A 21,626-nucleotide genomic window follows, 5' to 3' on the forward strand; every position below is an offset into this window, starting at 1 on the left:
CACCATTCTGGAAAAACTAGGTTCAAAAGGTGCCTATTAAAATTCTGCTTTAACACTTTTTTCGTACACACACACAAGAGCAAATTGATTCTAATAGAATGTAAAGACCAACAATCGCCTGCCCATTGATATAGGAAAAAATGCCACTAAACTTTTTTCCAGGGACACTATACTCATGTCAAGTAACTGCCACTTTTTGAGTCAGTCCTTAACAATCAGAAACTGCCTACATTCCTGTCATCTTCTTCCTTTTATTTCTCCCCCATCTTCCTTCTTCCCCTTTTTGGTTTTGCAGGAACTGGACTGTTTGGAAAGGAAATTATATTTCAGTGTGCTGATAGCTGTGAGAGGCTTCCAATTATCACCTTGAAAATGTAGCATTTGAATGCAAAAGGTGGCTACCCAGGTACCCATTGAATCCAAAACACCATAGTTCTTCTAAATAAAAGAGAGCTTTTAGTTGTGAAAAGAAAAAGGGAAATCTGATTTAGGCCTAGTTTTCATAAACAACAAATGAGGTAGTAAGTCTGCGTATGACACCAGTGGTATAGCAATTCTAAGATCTCGTATATATATAAATCATATGTTCATAAATTTACAAGGCAAACACATACATAAGTATATAAACCACGTGTCTGAAATAGTAGAGCAATCCTGAAACCATTTTGACTCTCCCAAACTGACCTCAAATATTTCTCTGCGAGGAGGAAGAAAATGGGAAAGCTTCTCCATTGTCTTTTGCTTACCTGTCTCAATGGTGTATTTGTGTATGAATATTTAGCATCTCAAAAAAAGTATTTAGCATCTCAAAACGAATGGTCAGGCTGCCCAGGTAAAGCAATCAAGTGACCATTATCAGTATCCTGCCAGACAGGATTTCTGTTGCAGACCGCCCCCTGTGATGTATTTCTGCTGTAGCTCGCCTCCTTCTATGATGTATGTAGGATGTTTGGGGGTGGTCTTGAGCTACAGGGTGGGCAAATTCAAAAGTCTTGCACACCATTGTTCTGGGTCCCGCCTGCCTCCTGCATGTGGTTGTGAGCATCCTGTTGCAACAGTTAAGATCATGCTTACTAGCTTCTTTGCTTCTCAATATTCTCTGGTTGGCCTCTGTTATTGTCTCCTTCCAATAGGGAACCTACATAAAGCCTCTATAGGGCTCTTGGATACCCCATAAGGGAAAAGGTGCAGTTTTTTCCCCTTATAACAGTTTGGCTACATTAAGCAACATCATACCACTGCTAGCTCCAATTTATTTATTCCTTTCGTACCAGAATATCTATTATACGCCTTACTGCAGATGACACTTACCCATCTGATCAGATAATTGTTTTCCTAGTTCCTCAGAGTCTCACTGGGGAGAACAAACTGCAGTGGCGGGAAAGGGGGAGCATCACCTTTCCATCTTTTTAATGCCATGTAATCAAAAAATCTTAGACACACAATTAAAAGTTACTCAAGTGAAGCTAGCCATAGACCACAATTTGCTAAATAATTTATACTGAAATGTTCTTCCTTCCTCATATCTGAGATGTTCAAGATAGGCAGCAAGAATATTTTACTTGAGTCTATGGCATCTACCCAGCCTCTGGTGAAATTATTATTTGGACGTACTTATTTCACTCTAGCGGGGCTGTTAATAGCCATATATTTGGTCACCCACATTTATAAGCAGACAGGGAAGCTTTATAGCAGTTGGGTTTTGTTTTACAACTTACAAGTTCTGTGTGGGCTAGTAACATCATTGCAGGCTAGCCATTTTTTATGAGGGCTATACCTTGGTGATAGAGAATCTGCTTTGAATGCAGAAGGTCCATGGTGTAATCATCTGCATCTAGGGTAGGAAAAGACTCCTCTCGGAAACCACAGAGAGCTGGTGATGGTCAGTGCAGGCAATAATGTGCTAGATGGACCAACTGTCTGACTCAATATTTGTTGAGAATTTCCATTCCACCTTAAGGAGCAAACATGGGATTGTTATGTGTCACGTGTCTGTTTATATTCCAGCACAGTATGCTGGGAACTTCCATTGTGTGTATAGCTTTTGCTTTTCTCTGTCTCTCTGAGAAGACAAAGAGAGACGACATGTTTCTTTGTCCTGATTTATGATTAATAAATCCGTAGCTGTAGTATGCTTCCACAAGTCTCACGCCTATTCTGTGTGCGCAGTTCGCTCTGCTGATATAGTGTGCCCTGGCTTTGAAACCTGGGTCGCTGATTTACGTCGGAGCAGAGGCCGATGGGTCTTCGCAGAGGGATGGCTGGAAGGAGACGACTCAGCTGGGGGCTAGCCAGCTGGCCTTTTGACCCTCTGCATGCCGACAGTATTCCTATGATAGTGTAAGAATTTAGAGACTATGTGGAGGAAATTGATGACATGGAAATAACCATGCTAATGCGAGCTGTTTAGTTCAGCATCTGATGTGACCATTCATCTATTGCAGTGGTGGCCAAACTTGGCCCTCCAGATGCTTTGGGACTACAACTCCCATCATCTGTAGCTAACAGAACCAGTGGTCAGGGATGATGGGAATTGTAGTCCCAAAACATCTGGAGGGCCGAGTTTGGCCACCACTGATCTATTGTGATCCTATTTAACACACATGGTTTCTACACGCTCAGCGCTTGGTGAGATAAAACCACACAGAAGTGGTATTTGTGTAAAGGTCAAGCCCTACTTGTCAGTATCTGACAAAATTATAGTGCCATGAAGCCTTATACTACCTATTTTTGGTGCTTTATGCTCTCCTCAGGGAGGCTCACCTGATACTTTCTTTACATATCTTTCAGCGCGAGGAAAAAAACATTCTTTTCCCAAGCTTTTATCTAATTAATCAATCAATCTATGGTCTTTTAAACTGGGCAGTATTGTTTTTGTTTGTTATAATGGTATGTATTCCTGTGTTTTTATATTGTAAACTGCTCTGATCTTTGTATAAAGGGTGGTACAGAAATTTGATAAATTTTTACTATTGTTGTTGTCATCACTATACTCTTTAATGCAACATTAATATGGAAAGTGATGCAACTGTAACACTGAATTTATGACGTGAGGGGTGAAGGTGACAACCTGCCCTTCAAAGAGTTTGAAGGCCTGAGACTTCAGAAGAAGTCTAGATAAAGTTTTAATGGATGTAATAATACTGAGCATCATAAATTGCGTGAAAACAGAAGGCAAAGAGTTAGAGGTCTTCTCTACAAGCTACAGAAAAAAACTTTAACCTTAAGCTAAGACATTGACTATGATTTGGACATCCCATGTGTCAGAGAGCAAAGTGACCTGCCACATCAAAACCATTTCCCCACCAGGCTGAGAAGAACAAACACAAATATATACAGAGGGAGGAAATCTGACTCAGCACAGAAATGCAATTTCTCTGGGACAGATACTTGACACTGTCAGCATAAAGATGACATTGGGCGATGCTGGGATGAAAATGAAATTGATTTTTGAAATACGGGATAGAGGAATTACTTCGAGGTGACTCTCTTTCTCTCTTCCTGGATGATGATTGCCACTGGAGACAGCATGTCTGCTTTTGAGAGTGAGGTTCCATAGATTTTATCCTAAGTTCTTCCATTGATCTGCTATGTGCCTTCTGTTCAGTCAGATGATACCTCACCTCACCGCTATGTAAAATGTTCATGTCAATAGATCTTTACCTTGGAGGAGTCTTTTGAGATTAACGAGGGTTGCATTTGCAAAATATTTTGCTATCAAAAAAGCACTCAAATGGTAAACATAATTTGCATCTATAAAGTTCCTTTCCAGTTTTGCTGAACTGTCAGAGGATGATCTGCCAAAGGTACCTGGCTTTTGCTAGTGCACAACTTAATATGCTGCAACATATTTCTCCTATTCAGGCGGGTGGGAGAGGTGTCCCCTAGACAGCTATATAAATAAAACTATTCTTCATAAATGAAAATAGATATGGAAATATGTAAAAGAAACTAGAGTTGCATCAAATGTTTTCCCATTTTAATATTCAGCTCAAAAAGAGAAATTCAAAGACGTAAATGGGAGGGGGGAGTCACTGAGATTGTTCACTTTTTCACATAGATGAGGACAAACAAAAGCCAATTGAGTCAAGAATCAATGAAAATCAATAATAATAATAATAATAATAGTAATAATAATATTTTTTTTATTTATACCCCATCCTCCCCAGCCAGGGCCAGGCTTAGTAAAGAGGGGATACTTCCAATGCTACCAGAAATGTTCAGCAAAACAACCACTAACACGAGTATGAATTTCTTGTTTGTTTTGTGCTTCCATATAAATCCTTCACTGAAGAACTGACGCTTTTGAATTATGGTGCTGGAGGAGACTCTTGAGAGTCCCATGGACTGCAAGAAGATCAAACACATCCATTCTTAAGGAAATCAGCCCTGAGTGCTCACTGGAAGGACAGATCCTGAAGCTGAGGCTCCAATACTTTGGCCACTTCATGAGAAGAGAAGACTCCCTGGAAAAGACCCTGATGTTGGGAAAGATGGAGGGCACAAGGAGAAGAGGACGACAGAGGATGAGATGGTTAGACAGTGTTCTCGAAGCTACAAACATGAACCTGACCAAACTGCGGGTGGCAGTGGAAGACAGAAGTGCCTGGCGTGCTCTGGTCCATGGGGTCACGAAGAGTCGGACACGACTGAACGACTAAACAACAACAACAACAATAAATCCTTAACAAAAATATATAGTCATTGTGGCACCATGAGAGAAACCTCTTGGGGGGGGGGATCACTAGCCTCAACAAAACTCTTTTGGCTTCCCTCAAACTTCCTCAAAAGTTTCACCTGAGGAAGAACCCTTTGATTTGAAATCAAAGACCTTTTTTACTGTAATTCTCTCTCCAGTCAGAAATCTAGGGAAGCAAGGGGATAGTAGAATTTTCCTCCTCACCATAAGGCATGTTCCAGACAACTAGGTTACAAGCAGTTATATTACAGGAATTTAATCAGACGTTCATCTGGATTCACTCAATCTGGATCAAGGCCAATCCAAAACATTTTGCTGTCTGATCCAAATGTCAAATTGGAGCCTCCATTTCATATCCAAAAGCTTACTGGATTAGCAACTGAATCTTATATTGATACCGATGAGGGGACAGCATCCTCCTGAAGGCATCAGGTTAGCTTAGAGGGCACAGGCAACTTGTCCTCCCAACACCTTGCCACATACCTCATAACCTCAGGTTAAGAACTTAATTTTTTCCGGAGGTCTGTTCTTAACCTGAAACTGTTCTTAACCTGAGGTACCACTTTAGCTAATGGGGCCTCCAGCTGCCACCATGCCGCAGCCGCACAATTTCTGTTCTCATCCTGAAGCAAAGTTCTTCACCCGAGGTACTATTTCTGGGTTAGCAGTCTGTGACCTGAAGCGTCTGTAACCCGAGGTACCACTGTATATTTCCCTTGACTTATGAAACAAGGCAAGGCAGTGCTACAACATACATTAACTTTTGATTTAATACAAGAAACGTCAATCTTTATTTTCTTTCCAGTTCATTCTATCCCACTTACTCTCTGCAGTTGGCCACACCCATTGTCTCCTTGTTCCTTGCAGCCTATCTCTTAAAGGAGCTCTAATAACCATTCCCCAGTCTCCAGCACCTGCCTTACTCTGCCAAATGGTAGGACTAGGTCACAATCTGGATATATGACCACTGAAGTAATGTAAGAATTCCACCCAGGTTTCTTCCACCACATCAAAATGGCCAGGTTAAAAAAAAAAATATCTGAGTGATCTTGAATATCTTTTTCATAAAATGCATAAAAAACTCCAAAGCAGTTTACAAAAAATAATCCTTTTAGTTCTTGTTAACAATGCATGTTTACCATCAACGCTTCTCTGGAAGGAAGCGAATGGAAGACAATGTAGTCCAGATTAAGCTATTGGTAGCTTAATCTGGACTACATTAATTTCTCAAGTATTTTCATCCTTGAAGGTATGTAAAAAATAATAATAATAAAATGATATGCTGAATAGATAACCAAATACAGTGGTGCCTCGCAAGACGAAAAGAATCCGTTCCGCGAGTCTCTTCGTCTTGCGGTTTTTTCATCTTGCGAAGCAAGCCCATTAGCGGCTTAGCGGTTTAGCGCTATTAGCAGCTTAGCGGGCTTAGCGGATCAGCTGTTAAGCGGCTTAGCGGATCAGCTGTTAAGCGGCTTAGCGGATCAGCTGTTAAGCGGCTTAGCGGCTTGGGGAAAAGGGGGGGGGAGGAAAAAATCCCCGCAGGAACTCGCAAGACATTTTCGTCTTGCAAAGCAAGCCCTTTGGAAATTCGTTTTGTGAAGCACCTCCAAAATGGAAAACCCTTTCGTCTAGTGGGTTTTCCGTCTTGTGAGGCATTCGTCTTGCGGGGCACCACTGTACATCACAGTATCAATGGAAATGGAAAAGTATTATCATATTTGACACAATGTGTAAGGCCCATCAGACTCCTCCCCATTCCCAGCAAATTGTACGCCAAACACCTCCACATTAAACTAATCGACTGGATGGAAACTGAGGCAGTTCTGGCAGAGGAGCAAGCCGGCTTCAGACAGGGCAGAACAACAATAGACCATTGCTTCGTATTAGCACATCTCATTGATAAATATGTCAACAAAACACGTGGGATTCTATACGCAGCATTTATTGACCTAAAGGCGGCTTTTGACTCGATTTCACGAATCAAACTCTGGGCGAAACTCAATGCCACCAACATTGACAAAAGATTACTATTCTTGATAAAAAGCCTATATAAAGACTCCAAGTTATATGTAAGAGCCTCAGTAAATGGGCAACTAATTGGCCCTGTACCAGCCACCAAAGGAGTCAAGCAGGGTTGCATTCTAGCCCCAGCCTTATTTAACTTATATATCAATGACATGGTCAAACACCTAACATCCCCAGAGTTCCATTGTGCTGGTCCCGGGGGTAAGGTACCTTGGGTGTAGCAGAGTCCACACGAAGAGGGGCAAGGTCCGAGGCAGAGTGCCGGGCGGTGAACAGGAACGCTGGAACAGGAGGCTGTGCAGGGAACAGGAACACCGGATGGTCGGGGACAGGAGGCCGAGCAGGGAACAGGAGTACCGGATAGTCAGGAACAGGAGGCCGAGCAGGGATCAGGAACGCAGGAAGGTCCGAAGCCAACAACGACGTTGCTCCCGCAACCTGGGGCCGGGCTGACTGGGCTTTTATCCTCTTCTAAGGCCAGGGGCGGTCCCGGCCCCCAGGAGCCCCGCCTCCTCTGGCCTTAAGGCGAGCACTCCTCCTGGGGGCAACCAGCTCCCTTCGCCTCTCTGCTCTAAACCTCTGCAGATCAGGAGAGGCCGAAGGGTTACTGGGCCCTGGAGGAGGCTCACCTGTGGCCACTGAGTCGTCAAGCCTCTCTGGGGCCAGAAGGGCTTCACCTGGGGCCAGCTCCTGATGCACTGCCACAGGTGCAGGCTCTTCAGCATCTAGGCCTTGCCCCAGTTCAGCCGGCCCTGGAGGCGGGGACTCCTGTGCAGGCCGGGATTCCTCTGTTTCATCCTCCGAATCGGAATCCCAGGCCATCACACCATCCCCCCTCCCAGGCCCCCCCCTCAACCGAGGGTCCGGACCCGGCTTGCCGGGGTACGTCGCATGGAACTCTCGGAGGCAGGCAGGTGCGTGGACGTTGGCCGCAGGTTCCCAGGAACGGTCCTCCGGTCCGTACCCCTTCCAGTCAATGAGATACTGCAGCTTTCCCCTGCGGTATCGGGAGTCCAGGATGCGTTCCACCTCGTACTCAGGCTCTCCCCGAACCAACACTGGCTGCGGTCGGGGACGGTTCGGGTGGAACTCGTCGGGTGGGGCCACCGGACTCAAAAGGGACCTGTGGAAGACCGGGTGAACCTTCAGGGTTGCGGGTAACCGGAGACGAAATGCCACAGGAGAGACTTGGTCTACGATAGGGAACGGGCCGGTGAAGCGGGCGTCCAACTTCCGCGAAGGTCGAGAGGGGTGGAGGTGGCGAGTGGAGAGCCAAACCAGGTCACCGACGCGAAGTTCCGGCCCCACCTGGCGGTGGCGGTCGGCCTGGGCCTTGTACGCTTCCTTGGCCTGGTGCAGTTGCTCCACCAAAAGCTGTTGCTGGGACTGGAGCTCTTGAAGCCACTCCGTCACCGCCGGGACTGCGGATGTCGGCAGCACCTCTGGAAACAGCCGTGGATGATAACCATAACTGGCCTGGAACGGGGTCTGCTGGGTGGACGCATTCACCGCGTTATTGTAGGCGAACTCCGCCAATGCCAGGTGGTCGACCCAGTCATCCTGCTGGTAGCTGCAGTAACACCGGAGGTACTGCTCCAGCACCGCGTTCGCCCGTTCCGTCTGGCCATCGGTCTGTGGGTGATAGGCTGACGAGAGGCAGACCTCCGTCCCGAGGGTCTGGTGTAGTGCTTGCCAGAACCGGGATGTGAACTGAACGCCCCGGTCGGACACCACGCGCTCAGGTAGTCCATGCAGGCGGAAGACATGCTGAAGGTACAGCTGAGCAGTTTCCTTGGCTGTGGGTACAGATGGACAGGGAGCGCAGTGCACCATCTTGGTGAAATGGTCGGAGAAAACCAGAAGGCAGGTACAGCCACGAGACGAGGGTAAGTCCACTACAAAGTCCAACGAAACCGTGTGCCAAGGGTGCGGTGGAACTGGCAATGGCTGAAGTAGGCCGGGGGGTCGCCCGGTAGGTCCCTTAGCGCGCCGGCAGACATCACAACCAGCAACGTAGCGAGCCACGTCAGCCTTCAGGCGGGGCCACCAAAACTCTCGACTGACCAGATGGGTGGTCCGATACCGTCCAAAGTGCCCCGCTGCTGGGGCATCATGGGCCATCCGGAGAACCTCCAGCCGTAGTGGCCCTGGCGGGATGTACAGACGACCGTGGTGCAGCAGAAGGCCCTGATGCAGGACCAGCCCCGGATACTGTGGGCTGGACCCTTCAGCCAGCTCCCGGAGTCGTTCCTGGGCCCAAGCGTCGACCCGCTGCTGTTCCCGCACCCGAACCTGCAGTGGCTGCGCCTCCTGGGTGGCCAGGAATGCAGCCGGAGGTAGGATCGTGGTGGGTTCTGCTTGCTGTACCGTGTCTGCGTTGTCTTCAGGTTTCCGGGACAGGGCATCCGCCTTCTGATTCTGAGAGCTAGGGATGTAGCGGATCCGGAACTGGAACCGGGAAAAGAACAACGCCCACCGGATCTGTCTTTGGTTCAGCTTGCGGGTGGTCTGGAGGTACTCCAGGTTCCGGTGGTCGGTTCTCACCTCCACCGGATGTCGTGCCCCCTCAAGATGGTGGCGCCAGACCTCAAAGGCTACCTTGATGGCCAGTAGTTCCCGCTCCCACACAGTATAGTTACGCTCCGCTGGTAGGAGCTGGCGGGAATAGAAGGCACAGGGTAAGAGTGGCGCTTCAGGACCAATCTGTTGAGACAAGACGGCACCGAGAGCCGTACTGGAAGCGTCGGTCTCCACCACAAAGGGTCGAGAGGGGTCAGGATGTTGTAAGATTGGTGCCCTCTGGAAACAGGCCTTCAACCCCTGAAACGCCTCCTCTGCCTCCTTGTCCCAGGAAAACGGCGTCTTTGGGCGCAGTAGCCGGGTCAACGGGGTGGTGCGATGAGCATAATCAGCGATGAAGGTCCGGTAGTAATTGGCGAACCCCAGGAAACGCTGTAGGTCCTTGCGGTTCCGGGGTGCCGCCCATTCTTGAACCGCTGTCACCTTCCCCGGGTCCATTTGCACCCCATCTGGAGAGAGCCGGTGACCAAGGAAGTCCACAGTCCGCTGATGGAACTCGCACTTGCTGAGCTTTGCGTACAAACGGTGCTCACGCAAGCGCTGCAGCACGGTCCGGACATGTCCCTCATGGCGGGCCGGGTCACGGGAGTAAATCAGTATGTCATCCAAATACACCACCACGTACTTGTCTAACAAGTCCTGAAACACGTGGTTGATGTAGCGTTGAAACACAGCAGGCGCGTTGCACAAACCGAAAGGCATAACCAAATATTCGAACTGCCCGTACCGGGTCCCAAACGCTGTCTTCCACTCATCCCCGGCTCGGATCCGAATCAAGTTGTAGGCCCCCCGGAGGTCCAGCTTGGTGAACACCTGTGCCCCTTGCACCCGCTCCAGCAGCTCCGAGATAAGGGGCAAGGGGTACCGGTCTGGGACGGTAATTTTGTTCAGGGCTCGGTAATCATGGCAAGGGCGGAGTTCCCCACATTTCTTCTTAACAAAAAGCACCGGTGCCGCGGTGGGCGAGGTGGAAGGCCTAATGAACCCACGCTCCAGGTTCTTGCGCAAGAAGTCCTGCAAAGCCTCGCGCTCTGGCTCTGTTAGGGAATATAAGCGACTCACTGGTAAAGGCGCTCCGGGTTGGAGGTCTATGCCGCAGTCAAAAGGCCGATGCGGCGGCAGCTGGTCTGCCCCCCGTTCCTCGAACACGTCCTGGTAGTCCTGGTACACGGCTGGGAGCGTGGGTGCTGCCTCCTCTGAGGGCGCGGACGCCAGCGTTCCGGATTGAGCATGGGAACATGGGACTGGGAAGTGCACGGTCCGTTTGACCCAGTCAATCTGAACGTTGTGGGCTTCCAGCCAGTCCATCCCTAGCACCAGGGGGAAGCGGGGCATAGAGGCAATGTCCAAAGTTCGCAACTCCCGGTGCTGCTGGAGACACAGAACCAGAGGCTGGGTCTCCTGAGTAACGGCACCTGACCGCAGAAGTCGTCCGTCAATCGCTTCCACCTGGACCGGTACTGGCTTGTTCCGAAGTGGCACCTGATGATGGGCGGCAAAAGCAGCGTCCATATAGGAGCGGGTTGCCCCTGAATCTACCAAAGCATGGGTGAGGATCCAGGGCCCACCTGGAGGGTATAAACGTACCGAAACCATAAGATGTTGCAAGTCCATTGGTGCGGGCCCATTCTGTACGGTTTGGGACCCCCGGTAGCTAGGGCCATCAGCTACTGGGGTTGGCGGTTTCCCTGCGGCTGGCGTTTCTCAGGGCAGGACCGAGCGAAGTGTCCACTTCCGCCACAGTAAAGACAGAGATTTCCATCCCGACGCCGCGCCTTCTCTGCGGGGGAAAGGCGTGGCCGCACTGCCCCGAGCTGCATAGGCTCCTCCGTTAAATCAGTTGTGACCGTGGGGCTGCCGGAAAAAGCTGGTGCCGTGAACTGGAAGTGTCGGCGACCCCGAGCCTGACGACGATCCTCCAACCGGTCGTCTATTTGTAGACTCCGTTGAATGAGAGTGTCCAGCGTGGTGGGGCGTTCCATTGTGGCCAACTGGTCCAGTACCTCGTCCGAAAGCCCTTCGAGATACTGGTCCCGCAGTGCCGAGTCATTCCAGGTCAAGTCCTGTGCCAACAGCCGAAACTCCGTGGTATATGTGGCCACCGTGGACTTGCCCTGTTTCAAATGCCGAATCGCCCGGTTGGCTTGACTCTCTTTCTGGGGGTTGCCGAACGCGGCCTCCAAACGATTGCAAAACCCCGTATAGTCTGCCAGCAAGGGGGAGTCTTGCCTGAGTAGCGGCAACGCCCACTTGGCCGCCTGGTCCTTTAACAAGCTAATCAAAAAGTGCACCTTGGTACGGTCGTCAGGAAAGTTCCGGGCTCGCCCCTGAATATACAGTTTGGCCTGGGCCAGGAACATGGGAAAGCTGGCCGGGGCTCCATCAAATTTCTCAGGCAAAGCCACTGGGTACTTGCCCGGAGCCGGGGCGTCGGCCCCAGGAGCCGGTAGGGCTTCCAAGCGTTGCTGAAGTGCCTCAACCGCGGCACTGAGCTGCTGCACGGTGTGAGACAAGGCCTGATTCTCCTGGGCCAAAGCCACCAGTGCAGCCGCCTGTTCAGCCATGGCCTCTGGCTCTTCCCGAACGCACCCCTACGAAGGGGGAGTGCGGGAGGTGGCGGGAGCAAACTGTGCTGGTCCCGGGGGTAAGGTACCTTGGGTGTAGCAGAGTCCACACGAAGAGGGGCAAGGTCCGAGGCAGAGTGCCGGGCGGTGAACAGGAACGCTGGAACAGGAGGCTGTGCAGGGAACAGGAACACCGGATGGTCGGGGACAGGAGGCCGAGCAGGGAACAGGAGTACCGGATAGTCAGGAACAGGAGGCCGAGCAGGGATCAGGAACGCAGGAAGGTCCGAAGCCAACAACGACGTTGCTCCCGCAACCTGGGGCCGGGCTGACTGGGCTTTTATCCTCTTCTAAGGCCAGGGGCGGTCCCGGCCCCCAGGAGCCCCGCCTCCTCTGGCCTTAAGGCGAGCACTCCTCCTGGGGGCAACCAGCTCCCTTCGCCTCTCTGCTCTAAACCTCTGCAGATCAGGAGAGGCCGAAGGGTTACTGGGCCCTGGAGGAGGCTCACCTGTGGCCACTGAGTCGTCAAGCCTCTCTGGGGCCAGAAGGGCTTCACCTGGGGCCAGCTCCTGATGCACTGCCACAGGTGCAGGCTCTTCAGCATCTAGGCCTTGCCCCAGTTCAGCCGGCCCTGGAGGCGGGGACTCCTGTGCAGGCCGGGATTCCTCTGTTTCATCCTCCGAATCGGAATCCCAGGCCATCACATCCATGCCCCCAAACTGGCCGAAAAATCAATTTCAGTGCTCCTCTATGCGGACGACGCGGTTCTCTTATCATGAACTAAAGTAGGCCTCAAAAGGCTACTAAGAGAATTCTCAGCTTACTGCAGGAGAGATCAATTGGTGGTTAATCACCAAAAAACTAAAGTAATGGTCTTCGCTAGGAGACACAGACATCACAGATGGGAGATGGACAATCAGCCAATAGAACAGGTCAAAATTTTCAAATACCTCGGAGTAGTTTTCCAGTCAACAGGGGCCTGGGAGGCCCACCATAAATATGCTAGGGAAAAAGCATCTCAAAGCGTCAAAATACTGTCTCGCTTTTATTTTACGAAGGGCAGACATATCCCAGCAGCTTTGGAGGTCTTTCAAGCAAAACCCTTGGCACAACTACTCTACGGGGCCCAAATCTGGACGGGAAATCATTGCCGCACACTCGAAACGGTCCAGTCTAAATTCCTAAGACAGATTCTAGCCGTTCCATCATGCGTACCAAATGCGGCCCTACGGCTGGAGACCGGCCTCCTCTCCGTCGAGACCCGGACCTGGATAAGAACATTCAACTATTGGCTTCGTTTAAATTTAAACCCATCCGGACTATTACCTCTAGTAGCACGAGACGCTCATAGAAGTCGGTGGTCCAAAGTAGTGCATCAAAAACTACTTACATGTGGCCTACAAGCACAGCATCTCCTGAAAGTGGGTCTCCCCAAGGCAAAAACCATTATCGATCAGCGCTTGAAGGATATTGAGCAGCAGAATAATCTGGCCTATATTAAGAAATTTAGTGCTTGGTACGCTTATCTGCCCCCCTCCCATTTTGATTTTCGGGCACCTTATTTGTCTACCTTAACCATTCCAAAACTTAGGCGGGCCTTTACACTGGCCAGACTAAATATGTTACTGTCAGCTGTTCTTGAAGGTAGATATCAAAAAATTCCATTTGAGAACCGGCTCTGCCCCTGTGGAGCTGGCTATGTAGAGACGGCGTCACACGTTCTCTTGTCTTGCTCCCTATATAAAGATCTCAGGGACGAGACCATCACGCCGCTCCTATCTGCCATCCCCGGCCGCTCTTGCGAAGCCAAATTGTGCTCACTTCTAGCCGACCAGAACAGCTCGACAACAGAGAAGGTTGCCAAATTTATCGAGAGAGCAATGAGATTGAGAGCTGGTATCTGAATGATATCAGTGTGGTCACCCGGATTCCTCGCCTGGGTTTTTATGATTATTATCATTATGTTTTATTACTATTATTTTATTACTTCTGCCAAGTTTTAAATACTGAGATTATTAATTTACCTAGGGTTTTAATAGGTCACAAGATTTTAACTATATTTGTAATGTACTTCTGTTGGTGTTTGTCTTTTGATGCTATGGCCTGTTGGCTATGCAAATAAAGTTTTATTCATTCAATGTGTAAGGCACTTTGCAAAATAAACCAAGATGACAGTTGTGTGCATCTAAAGAGATGACACTGCCCTTTCAGAACTTTTTTGTGATGTCAGAAAATCTGAAACATCTCCATTTTGAACTGGCCTGCAGCACTGGAATGCAGCAAAGGAAATTTGCTCAGCATGTCTTGTTTTGTGGGGGATGAGGTTTCTTTCCCCTTCCTAGAGGCATCTCCCTACTTTGTTCCATGCTGTGGCTCAACTGTGAGCTCAGCCCTTTCAAAAATCTATGCTGATTTCTAGCATGCAATTAACTGAAACAGTTAACAACCATTATTCTTTCAAGAGAATCTTAGAGCAGATTCAGCTTATCAGTTCACTGGACTATTAGCAGATGTAACCAATACATCCACTTCTGTTAATACCCTTCTTTATTTTTTGACTGAGCACAGTAATGCACAGTGACAAAGACTTCATTCCCCCCCCCCTTTCCCTTTTGCTTACCAAGGTTCACCTACATTTGAGGAAATGGCAGCTGCCAGCAACCAACCAACCTAAATCAGTAAAAGCTCGCACCTTGAGGAGAAGCAGTCCTCATCAATCTCCATCACAAGTGGCGCAGATGGAAACCATCACAGCTGTGACTTGGTATAATTCATGCCACTCTGCAAATCTTTTCTATTGATCTATCTGCTTGGTGTAATCTCTGTATTGAATTCTCTGATGCCCCTCATTACACTTCCCTGACTTCTACAATGTCCCATTTCAAAATGCAGCTGTGCCACTGATGAATGAAGAAATGGAATGCCCAGGCCTTTCCAGTGTTTCACTATTACAGCTGTCTATCTTTTTTCACATGGCTACATACAATCTTCAGCCAAAGGAAGCACACATGCCCCTAGATGTGAATTAAAAGGACTTCAGGTGTAACGGTTGTTTTGGTTATGGATGTCCCGGTCTTGGTCATGCTATGTAGTGACAGCAGGCTGGTGTTCCCCCTCCCTCTTTGTCACCCAAAGAAATTCTTTAAAATAGCTGCAATGCATATAAGATTCTCATCAATAAAGTGACTCGACTGCTCTAGAATATATGCATGATTTTAGTAGGAAATTGATGCTAAGCAATAGCCTGGTCTGATGCACAATAGCTAACCAGAACTGTAGGAAAGAAATGACCTTTTTGTAGGTCAGATGCTAACATAGTCTGTTCTGCTGTCCCAATTCTATTTGTATTCTGTAGAGATCATTGAAATCTGTGATTTGCACAAAACTAAGTAAAATGGATCACACCGGTGCAGACCTTACCTGGCAAAATGACTGTACAAACAAACAAGTCTTAAGATGAATAAAATGCAAAATGGGAAAGGCGCAATTTGCATGTCCTTCCAAGAAGTGTGTTACCTTCGCATGCATCTTAAAACTAGACTGTTTGCAATGCATTGAATAACTGCCCTTGATAACTGTCAACCCTGCTGGGGTAAGTGGGTGCAGAATTCAATATGACTCATAGCTGTCAATTTACAGATTTGAAAATAAGGGACCAGCAGCCAAAATAAGGGACCTGCAGCCTCACCTATTCCAGGCACTCCAGTCTTCCTGTCCTCCTGCAGTCTAGTCAAACTCATGCTGGTAGCTCTGAGAACACTGTCCAACCAACTCTGTCACCAGAGGTTCAACTGAATAGAATCTGAATCACATGCACCACAAGGCCTATGCAGCCTCAACTTAAGATGGCTCCCCGGCCTGGCTTTGCACTGCAAAGTTTGCAGCAGCACGTGCAACAAAATGGTGTCCAGCATTCAAAAAACCCCTCAGCTTGCATTAACTAGCCACACACAAGGCATGCAAGCTCCACCCCCCAGTCGTTCTTAGACTTCTTATTGGGTGAGCAACACAGCCAAGCAACACAGTTGGAGCCTCCCTCCTCCCTGGCCGGCAGGGAGGGAGGGAGAGGAGCTGCTTCCTTTGAAATTTAAGGGACATCATTTAAGGAACATTTAAGGGACTTCCATCAATAAGGGACAGCAGTGGGACATAGCGCTGGAATAAGGGACTGTCCCTTCAAATAAGGGACACTTGACAGCTATGATATGACTTGTCTCCACTCACCCTTCTAATAACAGATAGGATTGGATTATTACTAAAGGCCATCTGAGCACAACTACTTTGAACAAGCAAATGACAGTTACTGACTTGTGTCACCATTTGCTGAATACATTTGGTTCATCCAGCTTCAGGGTAATTCAAATGTTATACATTTAACTTTTACTACACAAGAAAGCTGTGCATAAGAAGAATTTCCCAAGTACCTTGCCCTGATTAGTAATTGATTACCTGTTTCACATTACTGCTTTCAATATTCATTCTTAATGATTTCATTAAATGTGCAGGGCTCGATAAGCCTCATTGCCATAAAGGAATGGGGTTTTCATTCTGAGAGGGAACTAGAGTGGACAGTACAAATCATGCTGCCATTGGCTCCATAATATTCTTTGACATGGGTAGATACTGACTTTTAACTAGTTACAGCCTAAGTTATTATACCCTGTGGTGCTAGGGCTCATACATAACTCGACTGTGGTTTACTGAAAACAGAAGCAAAAGCTTCAGATCTCCTCTTTGCAGCCATGAAAGAGAAGAAGGGAACAGGGAGCCCATGATCCCAAGGCTCATTCACATCATGATAAAATGTAATTTATTGTTGCATCCGAATGCAGTCCCTCTCTTTCATGTACACATTCTATTTGCAACTGGCAGATTGTTAACATTAAAGCAAACAGCGTATAAAATCATGCTAAGGATTTGTGCTGCACTGAGTTTTCACGAGGTTTGATTTTTTTTCATTGCAAAATTGCTTTTTCAAGGGAGGGAAGCCCCCATTCACGTAAAGTAGTTTGAGGAAAGAGTGGCAGGGACTGACTGCACAGTGGATTGCCTCCTTTAAAGGGCTAGTGTAAAGGAGACTATCCATTCTGCAATCTGAATTCCTCCAACTCTTTTAACAAAATATCTGCCAAGGGAGTAGAAACAATGCAGCAAGCACTGGGGATTGTCTCCTTTTGAACTCCAAAAATGCTTGCCTCCTTTCAAAATGCTAAAGTGATATTATCATTTTAAAAGGGGGAAAGGAAGCAAACATTTTCATCCCTTTTTCAGACATCGTACCCCAAAAAAGATCACCGAAAGTGGTAGAAAGGTTTTAAAAAGCTGTAAAGGGAACTATTTTGGCAAGGCTGTAGTGCGGGTTAATGAGATAATGTCAGGAAAGCATCTGAACACTAAAGCAACAATGACTAAGCTTTTCAGCTTTTCATGTGGACTTGTGCCACATAACAAGTCCAAGGAGCATGCCTTCCTGCAATTCTAGTACTTGTCTCCTGAGCAAGAGAGAGAGATAGGAAAGATACAAGACCTAATTCTAGGCCCATACACCCCCAGACTTCAGTCTAGAAATATGACAACCTGCCACTGTTTGTGGTGTTTTGCTGCAAGTCAGTCACCTATTCCCCAAAGTGCTCTATAAATGTCACACATTATTAAACTGGGCAAACAGCTGGTTATTTTGTTGTTGTTTCCTTTCTGTCCAAAAGTCAAATCTGTAAAACAGGATAACAACAACAACGATGATGATGATGATAATGATAATACTACTATTCATCACACAAAACTCTGTGGAATGAGCTACAGTGGTACCTCGGGTTACAAGCACCGTGGATTACAAACACTTCGGGTTACAGACTCCGCTAACCCGGAAGTAATACCTTGGATTTAGAACTTTACCTCAGGATGAGAACAGAAATTGTGTGGCGGTGGTGCAGCAGCAGCAGCAGTGGGAGGCCCCATTAGCTAAAGTGGTACCTCAAGTTAAGAGTGGTTTCAGTTTAAGAGCGGATCTCCGGAACAAATTCAGTTCACAACCAGAGGTACCACTGTACTGAAAAGCAGAGCTGTAGTCTCTTTTAGATATTGTAACAAATGCTGCTCTTTTGTGGAGGGTGGGGTTTCGGCAACTATAGTAGGCAAAGAAAGGGATAACAATAGCCAGGGCACTGCAAAACTGTAATTCTTTAATTTACCTCTGAGGGCAATGAATAGGATTGCCAAAACATCCAGGTAGGGACTGCAAAAGCAGCCAAGAGAGCACTGAACATGTGTAGTGGCTATGTAATGTTAAGGTGACTGCCTGTTGGACAAGCTAACATACAACCATAACAAAATAATACACAAGCAGCAGCAATCACGTATCTTTGAAAAGTCTTTTCTACTTTGCTTGTAATTCCTTCCCTAACACAGATTTTGCCTTTTTCACTGCCACAGCTCATCAAACTGACAATTTTCATTGAGATTGCCACTGTGACCAAGTTTGCTTTCCAAATAATCACAGCTAGTTCCTACCTCATCACTACAATTAATTTTACATTTAGTGACAATGCATTGCTCCTGGAGAGAAGGTACCAAATACCTTCGGGAACATACTCTCAGAAAAGAACTGCCAAAACGTAGCTATGTTACATACCAAAAAAACAGACACCAGTGACACTTAAAGAGTGATAATGAATTCAAAGGTATTACCACCTACTCCACATTCAGTAAACTCCAACTGCTAATTTTTGAAGCTGTGTTCAAACAAGGTTAGCCACAATCCAAAATGAACCTGTAGTTTCTTGAGAAATACTGCTGTTTGATGCATTTTCCCCTCAAACCAGGTTCTGTCTGGCCAGAAAACTTGACATATTCACTCTTGGACTATGAATCTCAAATAAGCAACAGGCTGGCAAATAGTTTTTACAGACCCATAAAGAAAACAAACAACAATATATTATTGCACAATGTATTACATAAATAAGTAAAATTTAGAAACTATTGATCAATGCAACATTAGACTAACCTGTGCTTTTAAAAGGCAGAACAGCAAGATCTGTGCTCTTTCGTAGGAAACCATATGCAATTAAACCACTCATCTAAGTTCCACATTTATTTCTTTATTTAAATATTAAAAAATGAACAGAAAAACACATAGGTATATGTGCCTTTTAAAATATTGTATAGGTGCATGCTCACATCTTTGGCATTGTGGCTGGTAGTCACATAAGTCTTACTGAACGTATAGACCTATTGAAATAAAGGACCTAAACTTAGATATGTTTCTTAATTTCAGTGGATTTACTCTGAGTAAAATGTTGCTGAATACCACCCTACATTATCCTTTATGATGGAAAAGTAAGTCATACGATTTGGAATGGAGAACTATGCAGAATTAAATGACCAATGAAAAATTATTCGGAAATAAGAAGTGGGATCAAATCTGCTTCTGGAGGACTGTTTCTCCAACTGGATGGAAGAATTTGTGGATATGAATATATACTTGGAAATTAGAGGTATGTGAGACAGCTGCCAACACACCCCTCAAAAAGATTCAATCTTTCATTTTGCCACAAAATTCCTCAGATATTTTATCCAGAAGCTTGCTACAAATTTTGTTTTAGGGGAGATGCAGCATTCAAGCACAGTACCATAAAATTTCCTCCTCATATACTTCCTCACACTTTCCTTCATATCCATTTTTTGTCTTTGTCTTTCTAGGAACCACCCTATTAGGTTGCTCCCTTCCTCCCTTCCTCAGCAATTAAAGCAGAGCACTCATAGTCATTTGACTACTTAAGTCATTTGACTACCGAAACAGTAAAGGTAGTCAACAGCTGGGGCAGGTCTGCACAACTTGAGAATGAATGCAGCACAGCAGCCTTGGATGAGGCCTGCCAGGTGATTGACAACTTCCCTGCTTTTTCATCCCGGGCAGGCAGCAGAAACAGAAGATTTATAGAGTTGCTGATGGGTACTCTATAAGACTGCTCAGCTGAAATCAGCTTGGAGAGCCATAAATTCTTCAGGCTGACCTAGGATGTCATCTTGGGACCATTGCCCAGGACAAAACCTCCATGCTCTATTGCAAGGATCATACCTATGAGGTTTTAAATAAAATCCAGCCCTAAATGGGGTAAGCATGTACCCCACCTCTCCAGCATGTCAGGACTCTCGCAACATTTCTGGTAATGCTTCAAAAAGAGAAATTACAGATGCTTTACTAAGAGTTTAAAATGTGTCAATTACCAAAAAAAAAAAAAGGGGGGGGGGAGTTGGTAAATATTTTCTTGCACTTTAATGATTATTTCAAAGAACTATGGCAAAAAAAGAGACAAGTCTCAATTGAAATCAAGAAAGAAAGACAGTACATTGGGTTCAGACCAAGTTACCTGAACTTAGGTCCCACTGAAATCAATGTGAAATGTTATTTCGTGATGATGTTGAGTCTTACTGGTTTTAATGTGAATTACATTAAAATAGTTTAGTCTGTGTCCAAAAATAAAGATAAATATTGAAATCAAAATCTCTAAAGGAGGGGGAAGTGGTAAACAAGCCCCAAGATCTGTTACATTTTAAACAGAATGAGTGAACAGGGGAACAAAGCAAAACCAGAATGTGAGTAGATAAGCAATAATATACAGAGCTCTTTCCCAAGCTCTGTGAGGAAGACCTTTCATTGCCTACAGACAGCCACCCAATCTTAACTCCTCACCCACAATAATACAGTAACCAGACTTAACATGGTACCAGAGCCTGCAATAAGCCCAGATGCCAACTTTGCTACCACATACACCCAGACAACACCATCACTGGACCCAACAACATTAAACATACCATCTCAGGCCTACTTAATTGCTCATCTTCTAACATTGGGTATGCCATCAGATGCCAGCAGTGCCCTTCAGCTCTTTATATTGGACAAACAGGTCAAACCCTACGTCAAAGGATAAATGGACACTAATCTGACATCAGGAATCATAAGACAGAGAAGCCAGTAGGAAAACACTTCAATTTCCCAGGACATTCAATACAGGATCTCAAAGCAGCTGTCTTATTACAAAAGAATTTCAGAAATAGACTTGAGAGAGAAGTTGCTGAATTACAACTTACTACTAAACTGAAAACTATAGAGAGACCTGGTCTGAATAGAGATACTGGATTCTTGTCTCATTACATATGCTAAAGCTATTTTTGGTCATCTGCATACTATCCCTTGCTTTTTCCTGTAGGACTAATTGCAGTCATTAACAGCCATCAAGAGGTTTACCATACCCGTTGAGTCATTTACCCATCTCCTACAACCCTTCTGAGAAAAACCCTACCCTCCCACTATATATAAGGGTGTGGTGACTTCTGTTTCAGTGTATCTGAAGAAGTGTGCATACACACAAAAGCTTATACCCAGAACAAACTTAGTTGGTCTCTAAGGTGCTACTGGGCATTTTTTTTTATTTATATCAATAACATACAGTATTAGTTTCCTCTACTCAAGACTTTTCATGTTCTCTTTTGATGCAAGGTCACATTGCCCACCTTCCTGCATTGGCTGGGAACCAAAGTATCACACAAGTAGCTCCATCCACAGACCTCTGAACTGTTTATTGAACAGCAGCCCCCCTCCCCCCAATTACATGCAAAACCATTTCTAAAACTGAGCACACTATGATTCAGTACCCAAAAGTGTTGGTGAAGGTTTGAGGATGGGCAATCCCACTGGGAAAATGCTCATACTCTTGAATATGCCTAAAATAGCCTTTAGGATCCCGACCCTGGATACA

General features: G+C 46.4%; 1 protein-coding gene and 1 long non-coding RNA gene across 3 annotated transcripts in view; one reads left to right on the plus strand and one right to left on the minus strand.

Annotated features, from left to right (window-relative positions):
* The window catches only part of LOC310677330, a 78,923-nt gene extending 65,564 nt beyond the window's left edge, over positions 1 to 13,359 (plus strand). Inside the window, exon 3 of the long non-coding RNA XR_014511081.1 lies at positions 13,350 to 13,359. This is a non-coding gene — a long non-coding RNA (uncharacterized lncRNA). The remainder of the gene's footprint in view (positions 1 to 13,349) is intronic.
* Positions 1 to 21,626, minus strand: part of NRG3 (neuregulin 3) — a 602,711-nt gene that overhangs the window by 212,987 nt on the left and 368,098 nt on the right. The window lies entirely within an intron of this gene.

Source organism: Podarcis tiliguerta, assembly GCF_965153285.1.
Source record: "Podarcis tiliguerta genome assembly, chromosome: 5".
Taxonomy (NCBI): Eukaryota; Metazoa; Chordata; class Lepidosauria; order Squamata; family Lacertidae; genus Podarcis; species Podarcis tiliguerta.